Genomic DNA, 11,402 nt, shown 5'->3' on the forward strand with positions numbered 1-11,402 from the left:
CACCCCTCACGACGCCTTCCCGAGGTCGAGGGAGTCTGGTTCTCTACGGTCGACCCTCGGGGCATCCCGACCTTAGTCGAGGTAGGAGAACGAGCCGAGCTCGTCTGGTCAGAGAGGACCGTGCTCATAGGTGGAAGTTGATGGAGAACGAGCCGAGCTCGTCTGGTCAGAGAGGACCGTGCTCATATCTTGACGTCTCGAACATCCCTATGGCCGGGGCATCCCGACGTCTCGGGGCATCTCGACGAACCAGGGCATTCTGACCTTAGTCGAGGGAATTTCGCGCCAAGTCGATGTTTCGTCGTCCTGCGATTCTTCCCGAGGTCGAGGGAGTTTGGGACTCTACGGTCGAGCCTCGAGGCATCCCGATTTCGGTCGGAGAATCTGAGGATCACAGACGACCCAATATTAGAAGAGAATTACAGCCATCAAGATAAAAGAATTGTTTGCGAAAAGGAAGCTGAGTCCATTATCCTGATTGTCTTGAACCCCTAGGGGTTTTACTGGTAGTACATTCGTAGATTCTCGGAGTTCCAGCTTCGCGGGATCAGGGTCCCCTCTAGGGACTTTAATTTATACGCCCCTGGTCGTTGTACCCGGGCGATCTGATACGGCCCTTCCCAATTTGGGGCGAGCTTTCCTTGCTCAGTCGGTTGAGAAGCCTCGGCTCTCCTAAGGACGAGGTCCCCCACTCTGAAGAGCTTTGGCTTGACTCTAGAGTTGTAGTATTGGGACGTTCGCTGTTGGTATCTCGCCATGCGGGCCCGGGCAACCTCTCTTGTCTCTTCGACGAGGTCCAAGTTGCTCCTGAGCTGGGAAGAATTGGTGTCGGGGTCGTAATGCTCCACCCTTGGAGAAGGCAGGCCGATCTCCAACGGGATGACGGCCTCAGTGCCGTATGCTAGGTTGAAGGGGGTCTCTCTCGTGGGCAGTCGGAACGTGGTCCGGTACGCCCAAAGGACATTGTACAAGTCCTCGACCCATTGTCCTTTGGACCGATCAAGCCTAGCCTTGAGCCCCTGCAAAATAGTGCGGTTAGTTACCTCAGTTTCCCCGTTTGTCTGGGGGTGAGCGACTGAGGTGAAACGGTGATCAATGCCGAGCTCAGAGCAAAATTCCCTGAAATGAATATTGTCAAATTGTCGACCATTGTCAGATATAAGGATACGGGGTAGTCCGAATCTGCAGATTATGGACTTCCACACGAAGTCCCGCATCTTTTGCTCGGTGATCCGGGCGACGGGTTCAGCCTCAACCCATTTGGTGAAGTAGTCGATGGAGACGACCAGGAACTTTCTCTGTCCGGTGGCCAGGGGAAAGGGCCCCAGGATGTCGATCCCCCATTGGGCAAACGGCCAGGGGGCGATGATGGAGGTCAGCAGAGCTGAAGGTCGGCGCTGGATATTGGCGTTTCGTTGGCACCGATCGCACTTCCGGACGAAATCCGTTGCATCCTTCTGGAGTGTGGGCCAATAATATCCTTGTCGCAGGACTTTATGGGCTAGTGCCCGACCCCCCAGGTGATTTCCGCAGATCCCTTCATGGACCTCTCGGAGGGCATAGTCCGCCTCGGAGGGACGGAGGCATCTGAGAAGGGGAGAAGTAAATGATCGTCGATAGAGTTTATTCTCGTACAAGACATACCGGGGAGCCTGGCGCTTGATTCGGCGAGCCTCCATCTCGTCGTAAGGTAGGGTTCCGTCCTGAAGGTAGCAGACGAGCCCATCGATCCAGCTTGGCTCGGAGTCGATGCACATGGTGGGCTCGGGTTCCTCCGTGCTGGGGATCTGAAGATATTCGAGCGCTGTTCCCTTGGGAAGCTCGCTCATGCGGGAGGTTGCCAATTTGGATAGCTGGTCTGCCCTGAGGTTCTCCGCTCTGGGAATGTACTGAATATTGAAGGAATTCAGGATAGATATGAGTTCCCGCACCTTTTGGAGATACTTTTGCATGGATGGCTCTTTAGCTTCGAAGTCTCCTTGGATCTGGTTCACTACCAGCTGGGAGTCGCTGAAGGCCGTCAGGTCTTCCACTTTTAGTTCTTTCGCCAGCTTGAGCCCGGCGATGAGAGCCTCATACTCGGCCTCATTGTTCGAGGCCGGGAATTCGAGGCGCAAAGCTTGCTCTGCCACCACTCCGTCTGGACTGGTGAGGATGAGTCCGGCCCCGCTACCCCCCGAGGTCGAAGACCCGTCCGAGTGCAGGACCCATGGCTGCCTCGGGGCCTCCTCTACGGATTCGGGTGGCCTCTCGGGGTCGTCCGGAAGGGTGCACTCCACGATGAAGTCGGCGAGTATCTGAGCTTTGATAGCCGGCCTGGGCCGATATTCGAGGTCGAATTCTCCGAGCTCGACCGCCCATTTGGCGATCCTCCCCGCACGATCCGACCTCTGCAGTATTTGCTTCATAGGCTGGTCGGTCAATATGGCTATCGTGTGGGCTTGGAAGTAAGGCCTGAGTCTCCAAGCCGAGATGATGAGAGCGAAGATGGTCTTCTCAAGTTTAGAATATCGGGTCTCAGGATCCCTGAGAACCCGGCTGGTGTAATAGACCGGCTTTTGGAGCTTGTCCTCTTCCCGGACGGGGACTGAGCTTACTGCAGCTGGGGAGACGGCCAGATATAAGTAAAGAACCTCGCCTTTCTGGGGCTTGGTGAGCAGCGGGGGAGAGGCCAGAAGGCTCCGAAGCTCTTCAAAGGCCTGCTGGCATTCTTCTGTCCACCGGAAGTCTTTCGGCCGTTTAAGGCTCTTGAAGAAGGGGAGGCATCGCTCGGCTGACCGAGAGACGAACCTTCCCAGGGCGGCAACCCGCCCTGCGAGCCGTTGCACCTCCTTAACTATCTTTAGAGGCGACATCTCTTGCAGTGCCCGGATCTTCTCCGGGTTGGCTTCAATTCCGTGCTGGGTCACTATGAAACCCAGGAACTTGCCCGAGGTGACCCCGAACGCGCACTTCGCCGGGTTGAGTTTCATTTGGTACCTTCTGAGCTTGGCGAATGTCTCGTTGAGATCGGCTATGTGGTGTTCCACCGCTCGGCTCTTTACCAGCATGTCGTCCACATAGACTTCCATATTCCGGCCGATCTGGTCTTTAAAAATTTGGCTGACCAGTCTCTGATAGGTGGCCCCAGCGTTTTTCAGGCCGAAGGGCATCACCTTGTAGCAGTAGGTGCCCTTGTCGGTGATGAAGGCCGTCTTCTCCTCGTCTTCTGGCGCCATTCGGATTTGATTGTATCCTGAAAAGGCGTCCATAAAAGTTAGCAGTTGGTGTCCTGAAGTGGAGTCGACGAGCTGGTCGATGCTCGGAAGGGGGAAGCTGTCTTTTGGGCAGGCCTTGTTCAAGTCGGTGTAGTCCACGCACATACGCCATTTTCCGTTGGCCTTCTTTACGAGGACTATGTTGGCGAGCCAGTCCGGGTAGGAGACCTCCCGGATGAAACCGGCTCTGAGGAGCTTGTCCAGCTCTTCAGCTGCCGCCCGTTGTCGTTCCGGAGCAGAGCCTCTTTTCTTCTGCTTTACAGGCCTGCTGGTCGGCCTTACCTGGAGTCGGTGGACCATGACTCCAGGGTCAATTCCCGGCATGTCCGCAGGCGACCAGGCGAAGACGTCAGCGTTGTCCCGCAGGAAGCTGACAAGGCAATCCCTCTCGCGGGCGCCGAGGCCGGAGCCGACCTGCACAGTTAGCTTGGAAAAATTTTCTCGTAGTGGGATTTGAATAAGGAGCTCACCGGGCTCTACTTGCTTCTTCCAGAGGGTGTCCCTCGCATCGAGGGTTTCTATGGGCAGCGAAGGGCCCATCGGGTGGTCCGGCGCCTCGGCTGGTTGCTTTACTGTGTGGGCCGCCATGTAGCATTGCTTGGCGACCAGCTGGTCTCCGCGGACCTCGCCTACTCCTTGGTCGGTGGGGAACCGCATGAGCAAATGGTGAGTTGAAACCACGGCTCGAAGGGCATTTAGCCCTGGGCGCCCAAGGATGGCGTTGTAGACCGAGGGCAGACGGACCACCAGGAGGTCCATCCTCACAGTGCTCTCCCGGGGGGCGAGGCCGACTGTGACAAGGAAGCTAGCCTCACCTTCAACCGGGACTGCATCTCCAGTAAACCCAACCAACGGGGCATTGACTCTCCGGAGATGCCCTTCTGTCAATCCCATTTTCTGGTAGGCATGATAATACAAAATGTTGGCTGAGCTTCCATTGTCAACTGGGACACGCTTTACATCAAACCTATTTACAATCATAGAGATGACCACAGCATCATCATGGGGGGTTTCGACCCCTTCTAAGTCCTCGTCCGAGAACGAGATGGCTTCACCAGTACGTGGGCGCTTCGGGGGTGCTCCTTGGGCGGCCGTTCCTGCCGAGGCCCGCCCGATCATGTTGATGGTGCCGGCGATGGGCCTGTTGTCGCCCGAATTTTCGGTTGGTGCGACATTCTCCACCGGCCTCCTTTCCTCAGGTCGGTTCCTCACAAACCGGTTGAGTACTCCCCGTCGGATGAGCGCTTCTATCTCATCCCGGAGTTGGTAGCAGTCCTCCGTGTCGTGCCCACGATCTCGGTGGAAGCGGCAATACTTCCTGGGATTCCGGAGGAATCCCGTGTCTCGCATAGGAGGCGGGGGTCGGAAGAAGTCCCGACCCTCGATTTCCATCAGGATCTCGGCCCGGGGAGCGTTGACGGGTGTGTAGTTCTCGTACTTTCCCGGGTACGTCCGAGGCCGTGGTGGGGACCTCGGCCGAGGAGGGGTCCTTTGCTGAGATCGCCTCTGCTGTTGGGGCGGGCTTCTCAGTCTGGGGAGGTTCTTCTCTCGGCGGAGGGATCGGCTCCTTTGTCGGCCGCGCTCCTCGCGGCGTTTCTTCTGCTTCTTGGAGGCGGGCTCAATTGCCCCCCGCGTGGATGCAACTGCCTCCTCGGCCTTGGCATACTTTCGGGCTCGGGCCAACATTTCAGTGAAGTCGGCCGGAAAGCTCTTCTCGATGGAGAAGAGGAATCGGTAGGAGCGAACCCCAGTCTTCAGAGCCGACATAGCCATCGACTGGTCTAGCTTGCGAACCTCCCATGTGGCGGCGGTGAAGCGGTCCAGGTACTCCTTGAGGGGCTCCCCCTCTTTCTGTTTGATGTCGAGGAGGGAGTCTGACGTCCGTCGCTGGCGCCGGCTGGCAGCGAAGTTGGTGGCGAACTGCCTGCCGAGCTGCTCAAAAGAGGACACCGTATTCGACTTCAGTCCAGAAAACCAAAGCCGAGCGGTCCCTCGGAGGGTCGCTGGGAAGGCCTTGCAGAGTATGGCCTCCGAGGACCCTTGTAGGGCCATGAGGGCCCGATAGCTCTCCAGGTGGTCGAGGGGGTCGGTCGTCCCGTTGTAGGGTTCCACCTGAGGCATTTTGAACCTCGCGAGAACCGGCCCATCCTCGATCTGGCGGGAGAAGGGGGACTTGGTGGTGAACTCAAAGTCTCCCTCTTGTCTTGCCTTCTTGCTGTGGAGCGCCGCAATCTGACGCTCCAGATGCTCAACTTTCCGGTCGAGCTCCCCCACCCGTGGGATTGTCGCTGTGGTTTGCGCCGGCTCATGGTGATCTGGGGCTGACTCTGCCTCAGAAAGTTGGGGTCTCCGATCAAAACCTTCTCCCGGTAACTCCCTTCGGGGAGAAGCTCGTTCTCCGTTGTTGGCTCTAGAAGAGCCATGCAAGTTTTGGCTTGGGAAAACCGGGCCGTTGGGGAGACACTCCGGCGGGGCCTGAGCCCGTGGGGGGAGCGTAGGTAAGGCTTCCTCACGCCGCAGACCCTGAACGGCGGTGGCCAGGGCCTGGACTTGCTGTACCAAGGCGTCAAACTGTTCCGGCTGGACCTGAGGAACCGGGTCCGCCGGAGTTGGAGAATTCTGGATAGAGTGTCCAGGACTTTGCGGGGGACGCCCGGAGGCGTTAGAGGCTCCCTTACTTCTCAACTTCATGACTGCTACTCAGACCCTTCCTCTAGCGCCAACTGTTGCTGGAAATTGGACCCGAGGGCAATCTTCGGTCGAGGAAAGGGAGCGGCGAGTTCTCACGGCGGGGCGGCGGGGCGGCGGTCCGTCGGCGAGCGGCGTCCTCCGTCTGGGGCGGTCGGAGAGATGGGACGGCGGGTCCACGCGGCGAGGCGACGATCCGTCAGCTGGCGGCGTCCTCCGTCCGGGTGCCTGCACACGAGCCGGTGGCCGGGTTTTCCGGCGCCGGCCCTCCGACGCTCAAGTCAGGGAGGGGGCAAACAGTGTAGAAAGGAGATAAACAGTGTCTGTAGAGTGTACCCCCCCTCCTCCCGTGGGGCCAAGGCCCCCCTTTTATAGGCGGGGGTCGGTTTACCTGCGATGTAACAGGGCGAGGCCGTAGTACGGCTCGGCGTGTTGTTCAGGTCGGCGCATGGTCAGGCGAATCATTGCTCTGATGTCGGCGGTGGGGGCGTCGTACAGCCCGAACTAGCACGCTATCAGGCGAATTATTGCATTGGTGTCGGAGTTATGGCCGAGATCGGAGACTTATCATAGTTGACTAGACTCTGCTGGGCTGATTTGCCGTGGAGAGCTGAGAGTCCGTAGATGACAGGAGCCATGCGCATTTATGGTGGAGTAAGCTGGAGATCCGCATTTATTGTGGAGTAAGCCGGAGATCCGCATTTATTGTGGAGTAAGCCGGAGATCCGCATTTATTGTGGAGTAAGCCGGAGATCCGCATTTATTGTGGAGTAAGCCGGAGGGTTACGGCGACCATGCGCAATAAATGCCAGAGGGGCGTCGGGGTATGGTCCTCGGCCAGACCTCTGAGGCGCACGGCCGTAGTAGGTGGCTGACAAGAGTAGACCTCGAACATCGGGGTTTTTCTTAGGTCGGAGGTCTCGAGGTCGGGCGTTCCGAAGTCGGACGCCGACTTCGGCCGTCCGGGGTCGGAAGTTGTACGGCTTCTTAGGGGCATTTATGTCACTTGAGAAAAAATCTTATTCCCCCCAACACTAGGATTTTGTTTCCATGAGGAAATAGTAGCAAACTCTCCACTACACAGAGAGGCCTACATAATTTACGAAACTTTTGAAAGCATCGATCAACTTTAACATTGGAAGGACCATTATAAAAAATTGATTGTTTCAACTACTTCTCTATTCTTTGTGGGGCAGCCTAATCCCTTGCAGGATCAAGTCCCTCAGATGTAGAGTCCTTCCAAAATTTGGTAATACTTTGATAAGATATAGCTTTATACATTTTTATTGCAAAGTCCTTTGTAACCTATCAAAGCCATCACACTGGCTCTTCTCTTGTTTGGAGAGTCTAATACCCAACTAATCTTGATCATCTTTTGACTAATAATATCTTTGGTTGCATACTTGGATCTGCCATCCCTAAAATCTCGCCTGACAGTTCCGCCCGCTAACTAGATGATGACGTGTCCAGCAAAATCAACGATCAATCAAATCTCTGAACTATTAGCATGATCGATTACATTTTGATACGATGTCAATACATCCGAAAAGGATTATCATGATCAGTCGGTAGATAATGAAGGCGTTCGATCGCGGCACACTTAAAAAAGAAATATTCTAATCACCCCAATTAGTGATATGGAATGAGCTCAACTATTCATCTGTAAATCGTGTGATCCTAATCACGCAGATTCCAATCCTCTCCTCTATAAATACCAGATACCCAAATCCTTCGAGTATAAAGAAAAATTCGAATACCATACTCTCATATTTTTATCTTTTTTTCATATTTTCTATTTTTTCTCGAAATTGTACTTGACTTAAGCATCGAAGAATTTTCAGCCGGATATGTTCTAACAATCTCTTGATGACTTTTTATAATTGCAGAATAGCTCGAACATCATACAATGCTTCTCCAGCTCAGCTCAAAAGGCAATAGATATAATTATTGAGTATCACTTAGAGAGGTTCCAACAATCTCTTGATCACTTCTTATGATTGCAAAATAGCTGGAACATCGTATTATGCTTCTCCAGCTCAATCGAGCTCAAAAGGCAACAGATATAATATTTATTGAATGTCACTTAGAGGGGTAGGTGTCAATGGTGTCCCTTTCCGCGAATCTTCTCTCCTTTTCCCTTTTTTTTGGCCTTTCCAAGCGTATCCATTCGATGTTATGCACTGCCCAATCGGGACCACCTCTCAAGAGCCATACCTCACGTTCATATCTTACGGGTAAAGTCACATCCATTGAAGCTGCTAGCTTAGCTTAACTACAATATCTAAAGCTAATAACTAAGCAGATTCCAAAGAACGCAAAATTTTTATATGGGATCTCATGACGCTAAATGCAGATAAATTTGAAATATTCATTCATTTTTGGGATTTTTTGATTGCTTGGTGCATGCACATCCCCACCCGGCCCCAACCGGATGGGAAAGTTAGCTAAAAAAAATGGTCACCTGCGTTCTAGTACTGCCTTCTACTACCTCACCACCCTCGCTCTCCGTTCTCCCCACCAACATGGCAACATTACACCACCCCATCCTTTTTGACCCCTTTCATCACTTTTAAAAGTTAACAGGAGGAGATGGGCCCCTCCCAATAAGCTACTAGAGGCTTAAGGACATGCCAAAAGGAATCACCAAAAAGGTCTCGTGTTTGAAGCTTGCAAATTGCTTCCAAGTGTTTTGACATGGACAATTTTTTCATCTCCCCATGAAATTGTTGATGGCACTCCTGCTTATACTAGAGAGAGATTAAGGTGGGGAGATAACGGCTTGATTTGTTCCCAACTGTGAATACATTTACTTCACATTTATTTTTGCAAGAGTTTAATGCTTTATAACACGATAAGAGAAGGATCCAATATGGTCATGGATGTTTCCATATTCAGTGGTCAAATTTAATCAGAATTTGTTTGTCTGATGCTAAGATAAACAACCAAGCTTAAACAAACTATTGAAGAATGTGTAAGCTGGTTTAATTCGGGCTTGCGCCCACGTTCTTCGTATTCCCAGGCCCCAAACTCTCCCCTTTGTTTAGCCATGGCTCTATGACGAAGGCCCAACCCATCACCAACGTCCAGATTTCAAACATCACTTATGTCATTCTAATGCTCCAATGGGGGACATAATCCTTGTTATGTGTGTAAAGTGGGTTCACATCGATACGGTGCAGGCTGCATTTGATATCGTGCACGGACCAAAAACCGAACGTGTATTGCACCATGGTGGTCGTACATGATCAACGCAAGACAAACTTGTCCCGTGTATTGCACCGGTACTGAAATTCAGTACTCTTCTTTTTCTTGCAAATAGATCATATTACTCTGATATAAATACATCTATATAAATCAAAAAATATAATAATACGAAAAAAATAATCTCAAGGCTATTTCACAAACGACTGCCAAAATATTGAGCCATATAGAAGGCAACCTAATCAGTTGATCCGAGAGGCGGCACTACCCATCACCATTCCGCAACTATCTTGCAACAGTGGATGCTCGCCATCTGCTCCCACCATGTTCTGAATTCAGCCAACCACCATTCTTGAAACCCCCTTAAGTTGGATGCCGTCAACTCTAAGTATATTTTTTGTATGGGTGATATCTTTTCATGCAACTCTCAAATCATCCTAGAAACTTAAGTATCATAGATGCGCTTGCCCCCATTTGCCACTAATTTAGAGTGAGAATTTTTGATCACAAATTTCACTCCAATTTTGCGTCTGTTGTCAGACATGCTTCCATTAAAATTGGCCGGAAGAAAATTCTTTGAAGGTAAGCCTCAATTTTCTGCAGCTCCGGGGAATGAGCTAAAATATTTAAGTACGCTAGCCTTTTCACAGTGCCATCCAACTCTCCTCGATAGGATAATAAATATTAGCTTAGAGTTAAAAATATATATATATATATATTAAAAACTATTTTAATGATCGATAAGATAATTTTTTTCGTTATTAATAATATAATAGGTATTTTACATGACATTCGTAGAAAAATAGATACTTAATTAAATATAAGTCATTTAATAATATACTTTTTTTTATAGTTGGCTTTTTTTTTTTTTTTTCCTTGCGAGCCAAAGGGGCCTCTGTTCTAATAAACTTGGGTAGCTAGGCCTTTCTTTTCGTAGAGTTAAAAAGATCAAAAACAAAAAAAAAAGTGGGCACGTACGATTGTAATACTTTGAGACAATGCGACGAAACCGATATCTTTTAAAGAACCTGGGAGATTGCGTCAATGTGAGTTTAGCCGATCTGTTTTGTATTGTTAGTAGAACCGATATTTGACATTAATAAATAGTAGCTGCTCTTCGAGGAACGTTGAGCAACCGGAAGATGCACCTGACGTCATGACTGTAGGCCAATTTTGGGCTTCCATGCTTTAGACATGGGGCTGCTGCTGGATATATTTTCCGTCTGGCTTGGAGAACATAACCTGAGCCCCTGGATCTCACTTTCCAATTGGAAGCCAGGATGAAGGATAAATTTAATACCTGGATATATATTTAGTGAGATCGGCAACAGTTATAAGAGGAATCCAAAATCTAAACTACATAAACTTCGTTCCAATACAAAATTTGATACCAATCATCTAAAATTTAATAAAAAATTTGACATCAGCACATGAAGATGGTTGCAGTTTCTAACATGACTACGTGAGTCTTTTTTTTTTAGATTAGAAAAATGGTCAAGCAGCGTACGCTTAGAATATAATTTTCTTTTTTTTCCAACTACTATTAAATTATATTACAATAATATAAGCAAATCATAGTAGGTTGAATACTTTGTTGAAATTACCATCGGTTCTAAAAGCTTAAGCTGATAGAATGAAATTGATTTATTTATATATTTTATATTTTTTTATACTCTTTCTTACATATGGGCCGGATTTTTTTTTTTAATGGGAGAGCCCAAGATGTGAACTTTTTTTTATTCCGATATCATGTTAAAATCATCACTTGTTCTAAAAGCTTAATGATAGATGAGGTAGATTTATTTATATATTTTATATTTTTTTACATATTTCAATAGTTAATAGTTTGTTATACATTAAGCAAAAAACTTAAACCATAATCGGGTCGAAACTTTTGCTGTTAATACTAATGTGATTAAACCGACATCTACATAGTGAATAAAAAATTCAACATAATTATAGACAAACTTTGGTTTTTTTTTTTCTTTATTCAATTGTTATTCAACTGCAATATAATAGTATGATAAATTATAAAAATACAAGATTTCAATGGTTAAACTTTTGCTATTTCTCTTTTCAATTGTTATTGAACCACAATATAACAATACGATAAATTATCCAAATAAATGACTTCAATATTTAAATATCAATTAATAAACTCTAATAACATCTGTACAGTAACTCACATCATTAGTATTGCTATCCATACGGTGGACTAAAAATTTTACACAGGAGTCTCTATACAAAAAGTTTTCT

The sequence above is a fragment of the Phoenix dactylifera genome, chromosome 12 (genome assembly GCF_051530095.1).
Source record: "Phoenix dactylifera cultivar Ajwa chromosome 12, Ajwa_hap1_PhDact_Kaust_v1.1, whole genome shotgun sequence".
In the NCBI taxonomy this organism is placed as follows: domain Eukaryota; kingdom Viridiplantae; phylum Streptophyta; class Magnoliopsida; order Arecales; family Arecaceae; genus Phoenix; species Phoenix dactylifera.